Below are 20292 nucleotides of genomic sequence, written 5' to 3' on the forward strand. Positions count from 1 at the left end.
TTTCCCCCCCCCCCCCCCCGCGAAATGCAAGTTCCGCTATCAGGGCCTAGCAAGAATCATGATTTTGTTCCAAAGCTTCATTTCATTCCCGCAACAGTAGTCTATGGTTCGAATCTCCATGCTCTATCCAGCATGAATTTACTCCATAACTAATATAATGGACGTCTTACTTGTATTGGGATAATGAAAAAATGTACGAACCCTAATAATGAGCAAACCAGACCACTTTTATATGTGGGGTCATTTCAGAATGTTATTTTGTTATAAAGAAGCGCGTGAACTTTTAGTGTAAGGCAAGTGTTTTTATCGTTAGATGGATGGGATAAATGCCTATATTGATTTATAATGTTATTGTTATGTTGATGTTATGTTAAAGAATGAAATCTAAATAAGTTTCTTAGTCCCATTCTTTAGAATTGTCTTTCTCATACTGTGTAAACGAACTTCAAGTCTGAATTGTGTGCTATACTCAACAGGAAGCGTCACATCCACCCCCGATGTCCATTTATATTATTAGTTTGAGAAAGTCGTTTGATTTTTAACCTAGAGCGAGTTGTTTACCTCTATCATGTAAATGTCCAACACTTGGGTGCTTTCCATGATCATCCTATATGAAAGATGTATGACATGTGTGGATAATGAATGACCTGTAGGGTATGCAATATCTTAAGTACAAAAGGTAAGACCTAAAAAAATAAATGAGCTTAGCATAACACGGAAAAGAAACCTAATCCTAAAAGGAGAAAACCCATCACTGAACAATCATAGGAATAAAATAAATGGGTTCAGACAAAGTGACGGAACTCTCTATGAGTTGGGCTACAAAAAAGATCCTTTTCTACTAAAATGGAAGTAGGCTTAACTAAAGCCCAATGCAGGTTGAACTCTATGACATCTAAGCCTCACTACCCTTACACTCTTAGAGGGTTACAAGGAATTTTTGGCCTTCCCCATATCGATTCCCCTATTAGTTCGTTTGCTTTCCCTTTCTCACTCTGAAAGAAAGAAGAAATCCTAAGCGAGCGATACAAGAATGAATGTTGGAGCTATTACCTTAGTTGATTCCTTGACTCAAGCTTGGGTTCATAAGAAATTGCGCGGATTAATACTGTATTAGTGTATAATTCTAGGCAACACAGTCGAAAGGGAGCCAAAGGGTCGGCTTACTTTCTGGATGAAGTAGCTGCTATTGTGAACATATCTGCTGTTTTAATATCCGCTCAAGCAAGCATGTCCCATGCCGGACAAGCATTTGCTTTGAATCAAATGTGAGAGATTGAATCACTTTAGTATATTAGTATAAATATATCTTTCAAGGAGAGAGAAATGATAGTAGCTTGTTTCACAGTCTCTGTATTGATTTATAGTTTGAGGATTCATAAGAACTTGGGGTCAATGTCATTATTTGTTGTTGATATCCTACATATATAATATTATTATGTATTTCATCCCTTTGTTTTGCAGATTCATTATGTTAGTTCTTTTATGGAATGAGTTGATAAATGACATGTTCCTTATTCCCTATGTTTAGTTACTGCATTTATCAACGAAATGAGTTGAACATTGTGAAATGAAATGTTCCTTAATCCCTAATCCCTATTTCTTTCTTTTCGTTTATCATTATAGCAACGAAGTTGTATTTCAAAAGCATCATGTTCAGTGGAACACCTTATAGCGAATCCAAACATTCCAAAAAACCCCTCGTCTGCCGGTAAAACACCCCACATTGATGCTTCCGACTCTTAGGGCAAATCAGCCCTGGACGAAAAAAAGAGGAACATATTATTTCAAATATAAAACGATCTCGGGGATGGCCAAATAGTTGTGGATTTCAATGTGCCAACAAATTTGAGCTTATCGAGAAGATGAATAAAAGAAATGGGAGCTAAAAAAAGATTGCCCCGCGACCAATTCCGCTTTTAATGGGATTAAGAAATATCAAAGTCACGACAAAGATGGATGGGGTAGAGGGAAACCTAACGATTGTTACTATCGAGAAGGGGGGAAGAAAGGAGTACTCAACGGGTATATGGGATCCCCCCAGGTAGAGGAAGTAACTGATGGCTCGCTTTTGGGAGGTAGGCTTGGGCAGCAAGCTATCTGTTGTCTTTACCCGTAAAGAGAAACTAGCTCTCGCCAAAGGCGACAGTGAGGGGTCGAATAAAAACATTTCTTTTTGACGCTTTCTTCTATTACGAAATGGAGTGTGTTGTTACAGTCCTTTTACTTATAAAGAATTTCAAGTAGTAGCATCTCTAGCTAGCATACAAAGTGTTTCCATCATATCAGGGCTTTAGGCAATCTAGCTAGTTAGTGAGCCTTAGAGGGTAGGAGTCACTTGACTTGGAGGAAGAATTCTCCTAAGCTTGGTACTAGGAGATGGGCGAAATAAGGGGAAGCTAATAAGGACTCTTGGATGGGGTAGTATCGACGTCTGTGTCAAATTTATTTGGAGGCATCCCCCTATTCAAAGACTCATTCAACATGTGAAAGATCCTTAAATCTAGTGGTTCGAGCCTAGGGAAAGCCTGGTCGGGGGCTACATAAGGGTATATAGCCTTCACCATCCTCCACTTCCTCAGTATTAGGTGATCCCTCACCATACCTTTGCTCTTCTCCTTGCACAGCAGATGCCGAAGAATCTAAACCTCAAAGGCATTTCTACGTGGTACGAGAGTAGGGTGAGTAGGAATTATCGACATCCTTCTCAGACAACCGCTAAATCTTCCTCCACTCGTGGACCATAAAGTGTGTCCTGATTGTCAAAACCTTCTGCCACCCTACTTGCACTAGCATTCGTGGTCCTCCTCTTTTTTCGTGTAGAAGTAGGACATGCTTTTACAAAAAAAGGGTGGATAAGGGGATCTATAGGCAAGACCTCATGAATATTAATCAAGGGTGCCCCTGACCGCTTGCATAGGACAATGAAAAAACCAAGGAAGAAGAATGTCGTTTTATTGCCTGTGTAAAACAACTTCCACTCGAAGATAATATGTGCCGCTACATCAAGATGAATGCTCTTTATAATGTAAACCACATCATAGATCGGGGAAGGTAACATTTGTGCTGTTTTTCAACGGGCGAATCCTAATGGATACAAAGTTTAGACACATCTTAGCATCAGTAGAATAGTCTGTACAAGTAAGACCCTCTACCATTGCCTAGTAATCCTGATCCGGTCTTTGAAGATCCACAATAGTGTTCCACATCCACTCTAGATCTATCTCCCTAAGCTTGTCCATAAACTCCATGTTTGGGACCTCGGTCACGTCGAGAACATTATTGATAGTAGTGTCAGCTCCCCTAAGTTGGATAACTTGGTAAGGAACATCCCGATGTACTGTAGGGAGGAGTGCATAAAAAACTCTCACACAGGTGGAGCGGGCATCTAGGAGAGCCTCAATTAGTGGACGCCATCGTAACTCAAAAAATCGGGCATAGTAGGCAAAAGCCTTCTTCTCCACCTTATAAAGTGTCATAACCCTCTCACATAAAAAATTAATTGTCCTATAGTAATGGCTACTTTCGCGTATAGCGGCATCTTGAAACTAGATGGAGGGGACATTATCATCATTTTGCCTAGCCAATAGGGATAACTAATGGAAAATAAGTAGTGTTACAAATATATATAACACCCCTCAAATGACATAGGTGAAACTAGAGCCTACCATGTTTATTATGAGTATCTAAGGTCCTAAAATGTTTTATGTTGTGGTATTGAGGCCTTATCTAGAGTTTTTGGTTATTTGGAAGTGAAACGTCAGGGGAGGACCAAGAGGTTTAACGACTAAGTAACTTATGTGCTTCATGTGCTGCTATATGAATAAATGTGTATTTTATGAGTTAATGAGGTCTTAATAAAAGTTATTATAGTTTGAATATAAAGTGATTCATGTTTCGTGAAGTCTGGAGGTAAAACGTCCAAGAACGTCGACAACGTTCGAAAGGTTTGCCTTTAAACGACCTTGTGTGTCAATGCATCTTTCGTCAAGTTTTACGTGTTTGTTTGGGATTATATTCATGTGAGAGGCCTTTAACTTATAAACTAACATATTTGGGTTGGAAACATCCAGGTGAAAGTTCCGAAGGACCAACTAAGGGTCCTTGAGAAGGGACCCCTCTCAAGATCCAAGGTTGTCTAGGCCAGGCCCCAAACGAGTGAGGCAAACTATGACTCATGGGACAGTATACGCCCCGTGAATGGGTGTCGTGAGTTAATACTTATCCTCGGGATATAAATCTCCCAATGTCAAGTCTCTAAACTAAACGATAGGAGGACACGATTGTCCGTTTGTGGACAAATGGTCCATTTACTGCGAACCATCAATGGTACTGGTTTCGAACTTGCAGTCACTGTAATGTGAGGGGTGGAATTGTAAATTCACCCCATGTACAAATTAGTTGTTTTGAGGTTCCTTAGGGGTAATTTTGGTATTTGAAACATGTCCATAGGTCTTTAACACTTAAATGATTTCATTCGTCTAAAATAAAAAACCCAAAATCCCTTAGAAATTATCTAGAACTCCATTGGATCAAAAACTCAAGGAAGGGATTTGTTTGGAGAAGTAGTGTAGATTCTTCATCAAATTGGATGATTAGATTTATTATGGTACTTTTTTTTTATCATTGAAAATCTATTCATCAAGGAGCCTAACTTTAAATGAAGTTTTTCTAAGTTTTCAAAGATCAATTGTCCAATATCATGATCCATACATTTGTTCTTGCATTAAATGTTTTAAAGCATTGTATATTGATTGAATTGTAGATAATTATATGATTTAAAAAACAATTAAAATATGAACCCAGGTAATTGATGAAACCTAGTTTTCACTATTTATGGGTTAAGTGATTTTGACTTAATGCTTATGAATTCTAATGTAGTTTTCTATGGGCTATTTATTGATGTAATAAATGTGTTTAATTGATTCTAGGTCGTCTTATATTGATGAATATATATTGAATTGATTAGTTTCACGGAATATTATAGTTTATGTATTGAATTATTCGTTATGACCATGGGTAAGGGACTTATGATATAGAATTGGGTGATTTAGCTTTTGATTGAAGTGGAAAAAATGGATAGGTGATACGCTACCATAATTCTCTTTATTTTATGTTAATTATAATTCAACTATGTTGAGATTAGTATGATCCACTTATGGTTCGGTGCTATGTGCTTTACTTTTAATTTACATGGCCTTGCCGTCGTTACTTTATGTATTATGATAATCATGCCTTTGTCTGCACTACTTGAAGTATTATGATGATTTGTATAGTAGATTTATGTGAAGTATGAGCATATCTATCTCTCTGTGAAGTAATGTGAAAGTATGTATCCATTCTATGTATGTAAGGAGCTCATGTAGACTATGACTATGTGCTTATATGTGTAGTCTTAGATGTTGATAAATGATTGTTTCTACGTGAGTATATGAGTTGCGATGGGTATATTAATGATGATATAGTAATGTGTAGGATGAATAAAGATGATAAGGGTCATTCCTAAGTTATTCAAAGAATGATATGCCATATGTGATAAAATAAACAATGTTGTGCCTTGTTTTGGTAGACTTGTGTCCTTTATTTGAAACACATATGGATGATATGTGAGTACAAGATGTCTTAACTAGGTTGGCTTAGTGTATCCTTTTCATGTATGAAGGAATGATATGTGAGACCTTATATGATCTTAAGAAGGTCATGTAAATGGAACCTTAAACCTAGCGGTAAGGTTATAAATATTGAAGTCGAAGAGCCTTAATAGAATCCTTGATGTAAAGGATGATGGAGTTAGGGTTAGTTTGATAGAACGACATCATATCATCCTTAGGAATGTTTTAATGAGCTACTCTTAGTCGCCATTGAAAGGTAGCCCTAGTGGACCTCTTTTGTAGGGTGAATGTGATTGAGTTATGAACTAGATAAGGAACCTCTTCTTCATGTGATCATTTAGTGTCAATTACTATATAAGATAAAAGGGTAGAACCGAGTGATTATGTTATGTGAAGTAGCTCTACTTGAGACGGAGATTGTAGTATGGTGTACATATTCTTGAGAATGAGACTAGAATGCATAAAAGCCCGTCCTATTCCATAACCGTGTTGCTACATGGGATGTGTCCTAGTTCAACGCATAGCAAAAAAATACCCTCATCGGAGTAGGTTAGAACTCCGGTTTACATGTCTAGCTATTATGGTCTATGTCGTTTATTGCCTATTCTTATCATATGGGATACCTACTAGCATTAGAGAAGTTCTATGAAGTTTAGATGGTGGTATGGGACGCTATCTAGACATTGTACAATAGGCTTCGAAGGTGTTAGTTTAACTTTCTATGTCTTGTCCAAGACCATTACTTTAATATCTCTTTTGTCATTAACGAGTCTTAAATGAACTAATGAATGTAATGACTTAATGTTAAGAAAACATATGTAATGAATAAGTACTTATCTACAGTAGTTAAGCGTTGTCTATTTAAGGTATGATCGGGGCATAAGGATGGTCACTTCGTATCATATCTAGATAAGTCAATTGAATGACTCTAGTTAGGGAATATGGTTGACTTTGTAGACATGATCATAGTCTTAGGTACTCTTAAGGATTATTTAGGTAATCTTGAAGAGGTCAATCACTGACGTTATCTTTGTTATTTAGTTAAGTAAGTCTTTTGATAGACTTTGGGAAGAGAATGTCATGTTCATATGCTTCATGTCTTGTATGTTTGTGTTGATCTTATTATGGGTTGTCTTGAGGATCATTTTGGGTGTGCCTATAGAGGGTGTATGGGCGGTATTACTTTGTCTTGCTTAAATGAGTCTTAGATAGCTTTTAGTGGGAGGAATGCATGCTAGAAAGTGTCTAAGAAGAAGTTGAGAACTTCATTGTAACGTTCACTGTAAAATTTTAAATAAGTCACTCTAAGGTGACATGAGCTTACTTTAAAGTTGTTAAAAAAGTATTAAATTGATTTAATGATTTCATATATGTCTCTAAGGTGTTAAATGTTATTATTATTTTTATGATATGATGTTTAAATGAAAAGAACATGTTTCTAATAAAAATGTCCAGTTTCATGTGTTTGTACTAACACCGTACAATTGTTTATCCCTAAAGGTGTAGGTGAAAGGTGAGAAGGATCATGAAGGAAAGATTGGATTCTTGAGTCGTTCAAGCGTAGTGACGTATTTACTCAATATACTCAGGGCATACATATATGTCTTTTATTTCAATGTATTGTAATAGACTACGTATTTCTTATATTCGTATTGTATGGGTCGTGTCCCAAGTATTCTTGAGTCTATGGATGACAAATGTTGAGACTTAGAATTTGTAGGATTTTATATGAAAACATGTTTTAAGATATTCGTGCGAAATTTTTTAATTCCACGCTGCTTTTCATACTTTTATATGTGATGAACGATACAAAAGGGATTGTACAAGGCCCTGAGAGGTCAAGTACGCCGGTTGCATTCCTAGAATGTCATATCTTCTAGGGTTTGGTTTACGGATGTGACAAACTTGGTATCAGAGCATAGGTTATGAAAGTAGTCTGAGGAATCAAAAAAGTCTCATAAAGCCATGTCTAGTAGAGTCTTGACAATCGGTGTGAGTAGCTACACATCTATGGAAGAAAGGCTATAAGACGATAGTTTCCCTTCTTTTCTACTCATATGTCATGTTGTAGAGTAAAAGTTATAATTACTCTAGTCTTATGGTTTTTCCCTGTGTTTTTATGAAGATGAATACGAGGAGGACACCGGATAGGAGAGTTGAGGAGAATGATGTTCATGAGGAGAATACTCCTCAATTTGATTAAGTTGGTCAAGTTCCTTCCCAAGGTGTCCAAATCCCTATTGTGGAAAAAGGTAATGATGTTCCAATGATTCCCTTGGAGTTGAGTAATAGAGATATTAGAGAGGCTTTGTTTGCTTTTACCCGAGCCATGACTAGTCATGCGAATTTCAGTATGGGTCCTTGGATTAATGTTGTGGAGAGCACCATGACGTCTAGGTTTAGAGAATTTGTGAGGATGAATCCTCCTATCTTTCCTGGCTCTAAGGTGGCAGAGGATCCCAAAGAGTTTATTGATGAGGTGTATAAGATAGTGCATGCTATTGGAGTGACTTCTAGGGAGAAACCGGAGTTGGCTTCGTGCTAATTAAAAGATGTTGCTGAAGTGTGGTACACATTATGGTAAGGCAATAGGTCGATTTAGTCGGGTCTTATCGACTGGAAAGAGTTAAAGGAAGCTTTTCTTGGGTAGTACTTTTCCCGTGAAAGGAGGAAAATTATTTTAGAGGAGTTTATAAATCTCTAGCAAGGAAATATGAGCGTTGAGGAATACTCATTGAAGTACTCTATGTTGTCCAAATATACCCCATCCCTTGGGTCTAACTCTAGGTATGAGATTAGTGGATTCGTGACGGCTGTGCCAATCTAGTGAGGGAATAATGTCGTACGACCATGCTACATGATGATATGACCCTAGCTATACTCATGGTGTATGACGAATCAATTGAATATTCCAAACTTAAGAGGATGTCTAGAATCTTGTAAATTAGTGGTTCTGGTGACCAAGATCAAACTAGATTCAAAAAGAGGGATCAAACTCAAGAAGAACCTAGGAGTACTAAGGTGAAATTTTAGAGAGAAGGTGGTTCTCAAAATGAAAAGCCTACATGTGTAACTTTTGGGAAAAGGCGCTATGGAAAGTCTTTAGACGGTACTAGTTGTTGCATTGGGTTTGGGAAGAATGATCATAAGGTGAGAGATTTTCCTACCGTTGCTTCTAGAGGAAGAGATGCTAAGCAAGTTGCTCCTATTGTTACAACGGAAAATGTTCCAAAGGTAAAGGCTCGTTTCTATGCACCCTGGGAAAGAGGATCAAAGAATGATGAGGATAATGATAATGATGTTGGTAAATAATAGTTCATTCTTTGAGTGTTATGAGTTACTTATAAGTAGGGGAGTACATGACTAAAGGAGTTTTGATTGATTGTTTCATCTCTTCTATTCAACTCAAGCTTGAGATAAGAAAATCATAAAAGTATGTTTCATGTTGCATTGAGTTTAGGGGTCTTCTTGAAATTGAATTTCATTGATTCCTTTCATAATTCATTATATAAAGTTATGATTATGTTATAATATGTGTTTATGTGGTTCTACATTTAAAGTAGCATGTTTCTATTATGAATTACCTATTAGTTGCATTTTTCGGAAAAATTGCACAATCACTTTGAAGGACTGCCTACTCACTGTAACAAATTTTTTTGAAAATTTTGCTGATTCATTATTTGGTCTAAAATTGTTATAAGGTGTTTAGAACTGATGTTTATGAACAAGACATTAAATATAAAATGAGTTTTTACTATTTGGAATATAGGATGTGAGTTTTATAGCATAATGAGTTATAGAATTCATTCTAATTTCTTGTTGTGTTGTGAATATCTTGACTATTTGAAATTGATGTATTCTTCTTGATTATGTGTTATATGAATTGACATGAGTTCCAAACTGAATCTCTATTCTTGAAAGTGTTCGGAGAGTGACAAAGTGTCATTCGAGGACGAATGGTGTCCAAGTGGGGGAGAATATAATACCCCTCAAATGACGTAGGTGAAGCTAGATCCTAAAATAATTTTTATGAGTTTTTAAGGTCCTAAAATTTTTTATAATGTCGTATAGAGGCAGAGCCTAGAGTCTTATATATTTGGAAGTGAAATGTCAAGGGACGACCAAGACGTTCGACGACTAAGTCACCTATGTGCCTCATATGTGTGTATATGCATATATGTGTGTTTTATGAGTCATGACGTCCTAATATGAGTTATTATAGTGTTTATCGGTAGTGTGTCATGTTTCGTGAGGTTTGGAGGTCAAACATCAAGAAATGTTCATGACGTTCGAAAGGTTTTCCTTGAAATGACCTCGGGTGTCTATGCATGTTTCGCTAAGTTTTACTTGTTCGTTTTGTATGAAATTCATGTTAGAGGTTCTAAACTCGTATAAGAACATATTATGGTAGGAAACGTCAGAGTGAAAGTCTCCAAAGGCCTAGCAAGGGTCCTTGTGGAAGGACCCTTCTAAAGAGACAAGGCTGTGTAGGCCAGACCCCATATGACTGAGGCAAACAACTGTTCGTGGGCCTATAGACGCGCCGTCGATGGGTGTCATGGTTCAAGAAATATCCTACGGATGTCAAGCTCCCAAATTCAAGTCTCTGAACTAATCGAAGGGACGACATGATGGTCCATTTGTGGACAACCGGTCCATCGACTACCAATCATTGTGGTACTCGTTTCCTGCATGAAGTCACTATAATGTTAGAGGTGAATTTTTAAATTCACCCCACGTACAAATGAGATGTTTAGTGGTTATTTAAGGGTATTTTGGGTTTTTTAAACATGTATATAGGTCATTAACACTTAAGAGATTTCATTCTTCAAAAATTAAAAACCCAAAATCCCTTAGAAATTCTCTAAAACTCCACCGGAGCTAAAACACAATGAAGAGCTTAGATTGGAGAATTGAGTGGATATTCTTTATAAAATTGGAGGATTAAATTTATTAAGGTAGGATTTTTTATCCTTGAAATTCTATTCATCAAGGAGCCCAACTTTCAATGAAGTCTTTCTATGATTTCAAAGATGAATTGCCCAATTTAATGATTCATTCATGGGTTATTGCATTAAAGGTTTTGAAGAATTATATATTGATTGAATTGTAGTTAATTAGACGATTTTAACTCAATTAACCTATGAACCCATGTAATTTATAAAACCTAGTTTTTCACTACTTTATGGGTTAAGTGATTTGGACTTAATGCTTATGAATTCTAGTGTAGTTTTCTATGGGCTATTGATTGATGTGGTAAATGTGTTGAATTGATATCTAGGTTTTTTTATATTGATGAATCTATATTTAATTGACCTAGATTAATTGAAAAACATAGTTTATGTAGTGAATTATTTTTTATGGCCTTGGGTAAAGGCCTTATGATATTGAATTGGATTATTTAGCTATGGATTGAAGTAGAGAGAATGCATTGGTGGTACACTGACCTAATTCTCTTTATTTTATGATAATTACACTTAAATTATGTTGTGATTTGTATGATCCAGTTATGGTGTAGTTGCTATGTTCTTTACTTACAATTGATGTGGCCTTGTAATCGTTACTTTATGTATTATGATGGTCATGAACTTGTCAAAACTACTTGAAGTATTATGATTAATTGTGTAGTTTTTTTATGTGAAGTATGAGCATATTTGTCTACATGTGAAGTAATGTAACGTAAGTATTCTTTCTATGTATGCTAGGAGATCATGTAGACTATGACTATGTGCTTGTATGTGTAGTCTTAGATGTTGATGCATCATTTTTCCTACTTGACTATATGTGTTGTGATGGTTAAATTGATGATGATATAGTAATGTATACGATGACATAAAGATGATAATGGTCATTCTTAAGTGCTTCAAAGAGTGATATACTATAAGTGATAAAGTAAAGAATCTTGTGTCTTATTTTGGTAAACTTGTGTCCGTACTTGATACATGTATGGATGATATGTGAATATGAGATGTCTTGACTAGCTAAGCTTAGTGAACCCTTGTAATGTATTAATGAATAATATGTGAGACCTTAGATGATGTTAAGAAGGTCATGTACGTGGAACCTTAAACCTGGTGGTAAGGTTATGAATGTTGAAGTCGAAAAGCATTTATGGTATCCTTCGTGTAAAGGATGATGGAATTAGGTTTGTTGGCTGGAACGAAATCATATCATCCTTAGGAAAGTAATAATGATCTATCTTAGTGGCCATTGAAAGGTATCCCTAGTGGACCTCTTTTGTAAGGTGAATGTGATTGGGTTTTGAACTAGATATGGAACCTTTTCAAGTGATCCTTTAGTGTCAATTGCTTTATGATGGGAAGTAGATCTATTTGAGACGAAGACTAGAGTACAATATAACTCTACATGATATTGAGACTAGAGTGCATAAAAGCCCAACATATTCCTTAACCATTTGCATACATGGGATGTGTCCTAGTTCTTTCCTCGGCAAGTAGAACACCCTCATCGGAGTAGGTTAGAACTCCGAATTCCATGTATAGCTATCATGGTCTATGTCGCTTATTGCATATTCTAATCATATGGGATACCTAATATCATTAGAGAAGTTCTATGAAGTTTAGGTGTGGTATAAGACGCTATCTAGGCATTGTATATTAGGTTTTGAAGGTATTAGTTAGTCGCTACGTCTTTTCAAAGACCATTACTTAATGTCTCTTATGTGATGAATGAGTCTTAAATTAACTAATGAATGTAATGACTTGAAGTTAAGAAAGCATGTTTAATGAATAAGTACTTATCTAGAGTAGTTAAGGGTTGTCTAGTCAAGGTATTTAAGGGCATAGGGATGGTCACTTCGTATGTTACCTAGACAAGTCTTAAGAATTAATCTAGTTAGGGAAGATGGTTGACTATGTAAATATGATCTAAGACCTAGGTAGTCTTAAGTATTATTTAGGTAATCCTGAAGAGGTGAATCATGGAAGTTATCTTGTTGATTTACTTAAGTAAGTCTTTTGATAGACTTTGGAAGGAGAATGTCATGTTCATATGCTTGGCTTCTTGTAAGTGTGTGTTGATCTCATTATGGGTGGTCTTAAGGATCAGTTTGGTATGCCTAGAGAGGGTGTATGTGTGCTCTCTCTTTTTATTACTTATATAAGTCTTAGATAGCTTTTAGTAGGAGGATTGCAGGCCAGAAAGTTTCGAATAAGAAGTTGAGAACTTCACTGCAACCTTCAGTGTAACATTTCAAATTATTCACTATAAGGTGACATGAGCTTACTGTAAAGTTGTTAAGAATGTATTAAATTTATTGAATGATTTCTTATGTGTTTCTAAGGTGTTAAATATTATTGTTATGATTATGATATTATTTTTAAATGAATAGATCTTGTTTCAAATAAAAATGTTCATTTTCACGATTATATGCATAAAGCAATACTTAGTACAAGTGTTTGTACTAAATCCATACAATTGTTTATCTCTAAAGGTGTAGGTGAAATGTGAGAAGAATCATTAAGGAAAGCTTGGATTCTAGATTCGTTTAAGCAAAGTGAATTATGTCCTCAATTGACTCGAAAGCATACATATATGTCTTGTATTTCAAAGTGTTGTAATAGAGTACATATTTCTTATATTCGTACGTGTCCCAAGTAATATTGAGTGTAAGGACGTCATATGTGGAGATTTACCATTTCTATGATTTTATATTAAAATATGTTTTATGATATTTGTGTGAAAAATTTTAATTCGCACTACTTTTCATACTTGTATATGTGATGAACGATACAGTAGGGCTTGTACAAGACCTCCAAGAGGTCAAGTACGCCAGTTGTAGTATGAGAATTCCATATCTTCTAGGGTTTGGTTTCGGAATGGTACACTATATAGACTAGGTTGTGAAGCCAAAAACGAAAAAGAGAAAAATTATTGAATAAGTGATCCAGCTACTGGTAAAGGCAATCCCGCTAATGAGTGTTGAGGGCCGCTGTGGCGACCTTTATCTGGGACGAACTTCAGATGTGGAAATCACATCTTTTCATCCCAATACCCCCGTTTTATAATAAGTTCAGCTAGTTAGTTTATATCAACCACACTAGAACATGGAATAAGAATTGATTCTAGCAAATAACCCCTTAATTGTGTCTAAATCCGAGTTTGTGGAAAGAAGAGTTTACAACTTCCTCCACCCATTTTGTGTGTATTTAACCTTGTTTTCACAGAATCTTTAAACATTCGAACGTAACGGAAGTAACCATACTACAAGTTTCTAAAACATTAGCTACCTAGTTCATCTTTCCAAAATAACTGACCAAAGATCTGCCCTATTTGATTGAAATCATGAAAGGAAATAAGGAGAATGGAAATAACCAGAAAGTTGTTCCTACTTCAGCAAGAGATCTCCCAATACAGCGGCACCGCTACAGCGTCAAGGCTGCTTCTCTAGCTTGCAATACATTGGGGAGAATGTTCATTTAGTTGACTCGATTTTTTGGATTAACCGATAAAGTATCCTGGAGTTTAATCCAAAAACTCCTTCCGTGTAGTGTGTTTTACCCCTTCGGTCTAGCTTATGTCTATTCTTTTAGAAAACAAAAATATCTAGGGGTCTCTGTAACGCCCCAAAATGAACTAAAGTGAACTAGATCCTTGCGGTTGTTTCATTAGTTCATTTTAATTTAATCTAAGTTATTTTAGTGTCCTTACGCAGTGTGTAAATTTTGGTTAAGTTTGGAGTTCAATCGACCAAGAACGTCCATGACGTTCGGAAAGTATGCCTTTAAATGTACTATTGTGTCATGTTGTGTTTTGAAGATATTTACGTGTTCATTTTACTTGTAACTTTAATTGGATGTTCCTAAGACCTAGAATAATTAGTTTAGGGTTTTAATGTTAGGTCTGGACCCCACCTAGGACCCACAAAGGGACCTAGATGAAGGGCCCAAGACTGGAGCAAAATCTGCCAAAAAGCAGTGGCCATCGACGACCCTAACGACGGTCCGTTGGTCCCTCAACGGTGTGTCGACCTATGGGGTCGATTGGACCAGTAATTTCAATTTTTCCATGATCCATTTGAAACTAAGTATCCACCAACAAAACCCTACCAACGGTCCGTTGGATGAAGACGGTCCGTTGGTGAAGGTCCGTCGGTGAGGCCTTCCAATTGAAATTAAGATTGTTGGTCATAGAGCTAAACGTTGTAAAACCAAAAGTTTAGATGGTTCAATAAGATTGTTGTAAAGGTTTAATGTTTTAAATGAATGTATTCCGCTTGTGTAATGTTTATGAAAGAGTTCTTCATGTGTGAAAAAAGTTTTAAAATTTTACTCATTTTAAGGGTGCTTATTATGCAATGAATTATAATAGAGGCTTAGATGAGACTTCTTGAAGGGTAATTTGCCGTGTGACGACACAAGGATGCTCTAATTTCTATGTGAACTTGCAGGTCGTGACAATTTACTTTATTTCACAACATTTTGATTTTTTTTCTTTTTCCTCTTTATCTTCTTTCTCATTTTTTTATGGAGGGATTCCATCTATTAGTCTAAACCATGACTTTAAGGGTAATTCATCCGATTTGTTGATTTACCTTCTATTATAACCACACACCTACTAAGGCTTATGGTTGAAGTTGGATGTTCAAACAAACCACACTTCATTAGGATTATGGGAGAATGTAATAAGATGGGTATCAATTTATCAAGTTTAATCTAAAAAAAATGAGGATAAAAACGGGTTCAATAAAGGTTCACACATCTCACAAGGTTAGGCAGAAAAGAGGTATATTGTCAATTTAGTTCACTCTTCAAAATAATTTATTAAGATCATTTGAAGTGCTTGCATCACATAGTAAACCGAACCAACAAAGAAAATGTCAGGTGTCATCACACAAGGTTCACAACAACCTCATGACATAAGGAATTGGCACCAATATCAAATGAGACTCCACACTTTTAAGTGTACAATGTTCACAAAATTAAACTCATTCAATTTATCGTCTAGTAACAATAAGATGCAAACATTCACATATTATCTTTGTACCATTATTATTCCTCATTGTAGCAACACGTTGATTTTTGTTTGATTAAGAGTACTATTCCGGTCGTCGTTATGTATCATAGACGATACTAACCTTTTTCACAATAAAAACCACATTCACACAACACAAGTGGGAATTTTTTTAGTAGGGTCAAAAACCATTTACACTTATCCAAAAGAGTCCTAAGCTCAAACGTCAACAAAAAAATATTTATATGTAATTACAGGCAAGAAAATTCAAAAGAATATAAAAAAGATAGTGACAAGAGGGAAGTATTCAAAAACCTCAACACACAACAAATAATAAGGTAGTTGTCCTCAAATGCAACAAATATAATACATAGTTAATGAAAATGAGAGAGAGTGAGGTGAAGAATATTCCTGTCTGCAAAGTCCTTCCCTTTCTCGAGGCATCTATGACCGGGGTCATATAATCAACATTGGATCCTCTAGGTCCTGCCGTTGAAGTCTGTGTCAATTATGTTTGAATCCCGAATGAATAATCATCTCTTAAAAATCTTGCACGTCTCCATATATGTTCTCCTCTTGCACGTCTAAGTGATCATCATCTATCTCTACCTCTCATTCATAAACTTCCACATCATCCATAGGTACATCTACGGTGGTGGCAAGATAAATAACAAAACTAGCCGGGCCATCCATATCATCAATTCACTCCATGAGTGAAGTAAAGTATATGGGCATAGTAGTCCACATTTTTTTTTCAAATCTACAACCTCAGATTTTTAAGTTGTCACCTCTGATGTAACCCTCTATCGACTCTCACAAGTCTCTAGTATCGTCGTGAGAGTTTCATTCATAGTCTACAGAGGTTTTAACACAACTAGTATATCCCTCTAAATAGTCCTAGGCATCTCACCCTCCGACTACGTAACACTCTCATCCATAGAATAGGCTAATCTCCTCATCATACGGATCATGTCTTCAGTAATCCTTGTGGGGAGGAATGAAGTGGATCAACTGGAAACCTAAGAGGAAGTGGAAGAAAACTGAATGACAGGAGTGGGAATATATCCCTCTACAGGGATCGACTCAACATTAATCTCCATGGAGGCATCCATTGAGCCGCTCTCCCCATATTTTCTTCCTCCCGAGTGAAGTGAGGTTCTATATATCAGATGTTGGTTGAGGATATGGTTGTGACCTCGATGTCCCTCTACTCATCATGAGGAACTCCAGTATGCTTGAAGTACTGTGTTATTAGGATAGGAAGGCAACATATGTTTTCCGCTTCTTGGCCTTCATGGACATCTCTCACTCAATAATAAGTGCCAAGTACATGTCTTATTGGCTATGATGGGTCCAAGGTAGGCCACCTTTTGGTGGCAAAGGATTGAAACACTCTGCGAGGGCATGATGGACTTATGATGATCCCAAACCAATACCAAGCAGAAATATTCAGGGCCTTGTTCATTTTGAGAGTTCCTGCCTCAGTCCACCTAACAATGTTGCATGAAAGAGGGGGGAGCCAACTCTTTAAGTCATCAATGCACTGGGCTGTAAGAAAGCCCTTATATACGTGTTAAAAACTAATAGCCATGTCAAGTACAATATTTATGTGATTGTTGATGCACCCTTCTTCTTTTCTGAGACCATGACTGTCTTTACCATCTGAAAGCACTTGGCCTTCTTCTTACCCTTTGGTAACAAGACATTGTATTCTATGTAATAACGGCCACACCCATGTAAGAATTTTTTGCCTTAGGGACAGGTAAAATACTAAAATCAATGGAACTTGAGAGTATCCAAGACACTTGAATACCTTTCATCTAGGCCCTCTATAAGTATCAGCATCTCCTCAAGAATCGCCCTCAATCCCAATGCCATTAACTTTTTGAGTCGATGAGGAAGAGATCCCTTAATTTGTGGTTTTGGAACAACCATTTTTGTCAAAGATGTCATTGTAACTGTGGCCTCTAGATTCGTAAATAGATATTGGAAATTCCTACAACGAATATCATCTCAGTGGGAATGTAGATCTTGGTCATCCCTATGCTCAGAAAAGACATCTTGGGAATTATATGAATCCCCCACGCTGCTGGACATGTGCTCTACCATCTTATATTTCGGCGCCATTCTTTGTCATTGCCTCCTTTAGGAGGTGCCTTCTTCCCCTTTTTAGAAGAGGCATCTTCCCCTATTTTAATAAAAATGCCCCATGCTCTTTTTTTGGGTGGCAAATCCATGTATGTTCTATCTATATATGATAAATCATTGTGGAATGTTGGATTGAGTCAAGAGAAATTGCACAAATAAGGTTACAGACAGACTCGGCAAACCTATTAGTGAGTCGCCAATCACTTTAGTGAGCCAGATAAGTCTCACAAATAGGATTGTCGCATTTTCCCCCAAAAAATGGCATGTCGGCAATGAGAAGGGACATTACGCGAAATCCCGACATCATTTATCGATCTCTTACAAGCCCGCCGAATGTTACAGTTGGTTTCAGGGTTGGGGGAAATTGCAGTTCGATTAAAGAAGAATTACGGTGTGTCACGACCGGAATCTAGACCCAAGAGGAGACCGGCGTTGTTGACCTCTCTAAGATCGGAGACAAGCCTAAATACGTCATCCTTACTTCATCTAGGTTAAATTTGGCAGAAAATTTGAAACTTTTTTTTCTTAACATACATGTGTACGTACTACTTAACATAATAGGCGTTCATAAATAAAACATATAAGAAAGAGATAATCAAATGGAAGAATTAAATCATAATTTTACTAAACGTATTTTTGTCAAAACGCCACCAATATAAAGTCTGACCAAAATTTGAAAGAAACACTAGTGGAACATGCTCCACTAGATATAGCCTACATCTAAGATAGATAATAACGGTAGACATCCTCGAAAGCATGAGAGCCTACCAAGTCCGGATAAAAGCTCAATGTTCGGATCGCTGCAACATCAACCTATAAGCTCGAGCGTCCACCTCTGCCTGCACCTAAAATTGAAAAATTGTATGGAATTAATACACACTTGTACTAAGTATAGGTATATTCAAGCACCCAACAAGGACATGTATGAGTAAGAACAACTGTTTCCATACAACATGATAATGGAAAGTAATGTAAGTGGACTTGCAAAAATGGGATTAGGAAAAATAGTGAGCTTTCCAAATTTAGATTGGAAAAGTCATGCCATGATAGTAACATGCATCATCATACTTATCATATTACATACAACACATAACATCTTACACCTAACACATATCGTTTTGCTGAGACCTTGAAATCATGGACTTCACATTAAGACTTCCAAAAATGAGGGCTCAACATATGGGATCTCTACTAGGTATCCTTCATTAGCAAACACAGAGTCTGCTTCATTCATTCATACGTACTTAATTTCATTTCTTTCATCGGCTAATGTGAACACCAGCTATACCTAGGATGTAGTTTAAGACATTAATCGGGTTAGCTGTGCAATGATCAACAATGACCTAGTGTCATTACATAAGTCTAGATCACCTATTGATCATCCTATCCTAACACCTTTGGTATCATTTATTTAATTATGTATATCATTTGACGCTGGCCTCATTCATTCATTGGTAACTTTAACTTTAACTGATATAGATCCTGTGAGCACCATGAAATCAAGTGTCTCCCCTACACCGAAAAGAGGTGGAATCTCTAGCAAAAGTGACCTAAAACATGGTAGCATAAATGGGAATTGAACCCCGCCAGATCCCTAAATTGGCCGTATAAGTTCCAAGACTAAGAGATATAAGGAGAACCATCCTCGGTATGTTGGACAAACTCATCTCATGAGAATTACGTGAACCTCTGCCTTCCCAAAAGAAGGCATTACCGCTCATAACTAGTGTATTGGTGCTCAGTATAATGTTCCATTACATTCAACTCATACGTCATGGAAGTTGGCTTCTAGTATGAGGACATCATAGACCAATAGATGATTTCTCATCTCATCATTACTAATAATTTTGTATTAATCTCAATACTTTCGTTAGAGTGTTCATAGAGACTAGTCTCTTCATTAACTTTACACTCTCATAGATGAGTACATTTTGGTAACATTTACTTAGGCTCATTTAAGATTGCTCTAATCGTTTACATTAGCCTCTTATCATGTTATCACCACATTTCTTAACTTTAGCACAATTTCTCTTCATAATTACTCAACCCTTTTTAAGTGAATGTTCATTCCATCATAAGCCAATGCACTTGGCAATTTAGTGTGTTTTACACTTTTACTTAACCCTCCCAGGGTTTCATAATTTCATTGTTCATTTCATCATATGCCAACGTACTTGGCCATTTGGTGTGTTTGACACTCATACATAACACTTCGAAGGTTTCATCATTTTGTTACATACATCATAGGTTCATTTATTTTTAAATGTATGCTAGACTTATTGGTCTATACATACAAGCCATGAGGCTACATTCATAGTTTAAGTGATTTATATCTTCTTAAGATTATGTGGGTACAAGACTTATGCATCTTGTATATATGCCAAGATCTAGGTTTCAATTTAAGTAGGCAAAATTATTTTTGAACATTTAATTCACGTATGACTTATGTATCAATACGGAATTTGTGCAAGGGAACCCAATTACAAATCCCTTGGACAACACTTATATTTTTATTTATTTTGGTTTAATCCACATGGCTTAAGCACCCAAGATCGAGCCC

This window comes from Solanum pennellii, chromosome 11, assembly GCF_001406875.1.
Source record: "Solanum pennellii chromosome 11, SPENNV200".
NCBI classification, from domain to species: domain Eukaryota; kingdom Viridiplantae; phylum Streptophyta; class Magnoliopsida; order Solanales; family Solanaceae; genus Solanum; species Solanum pennellii.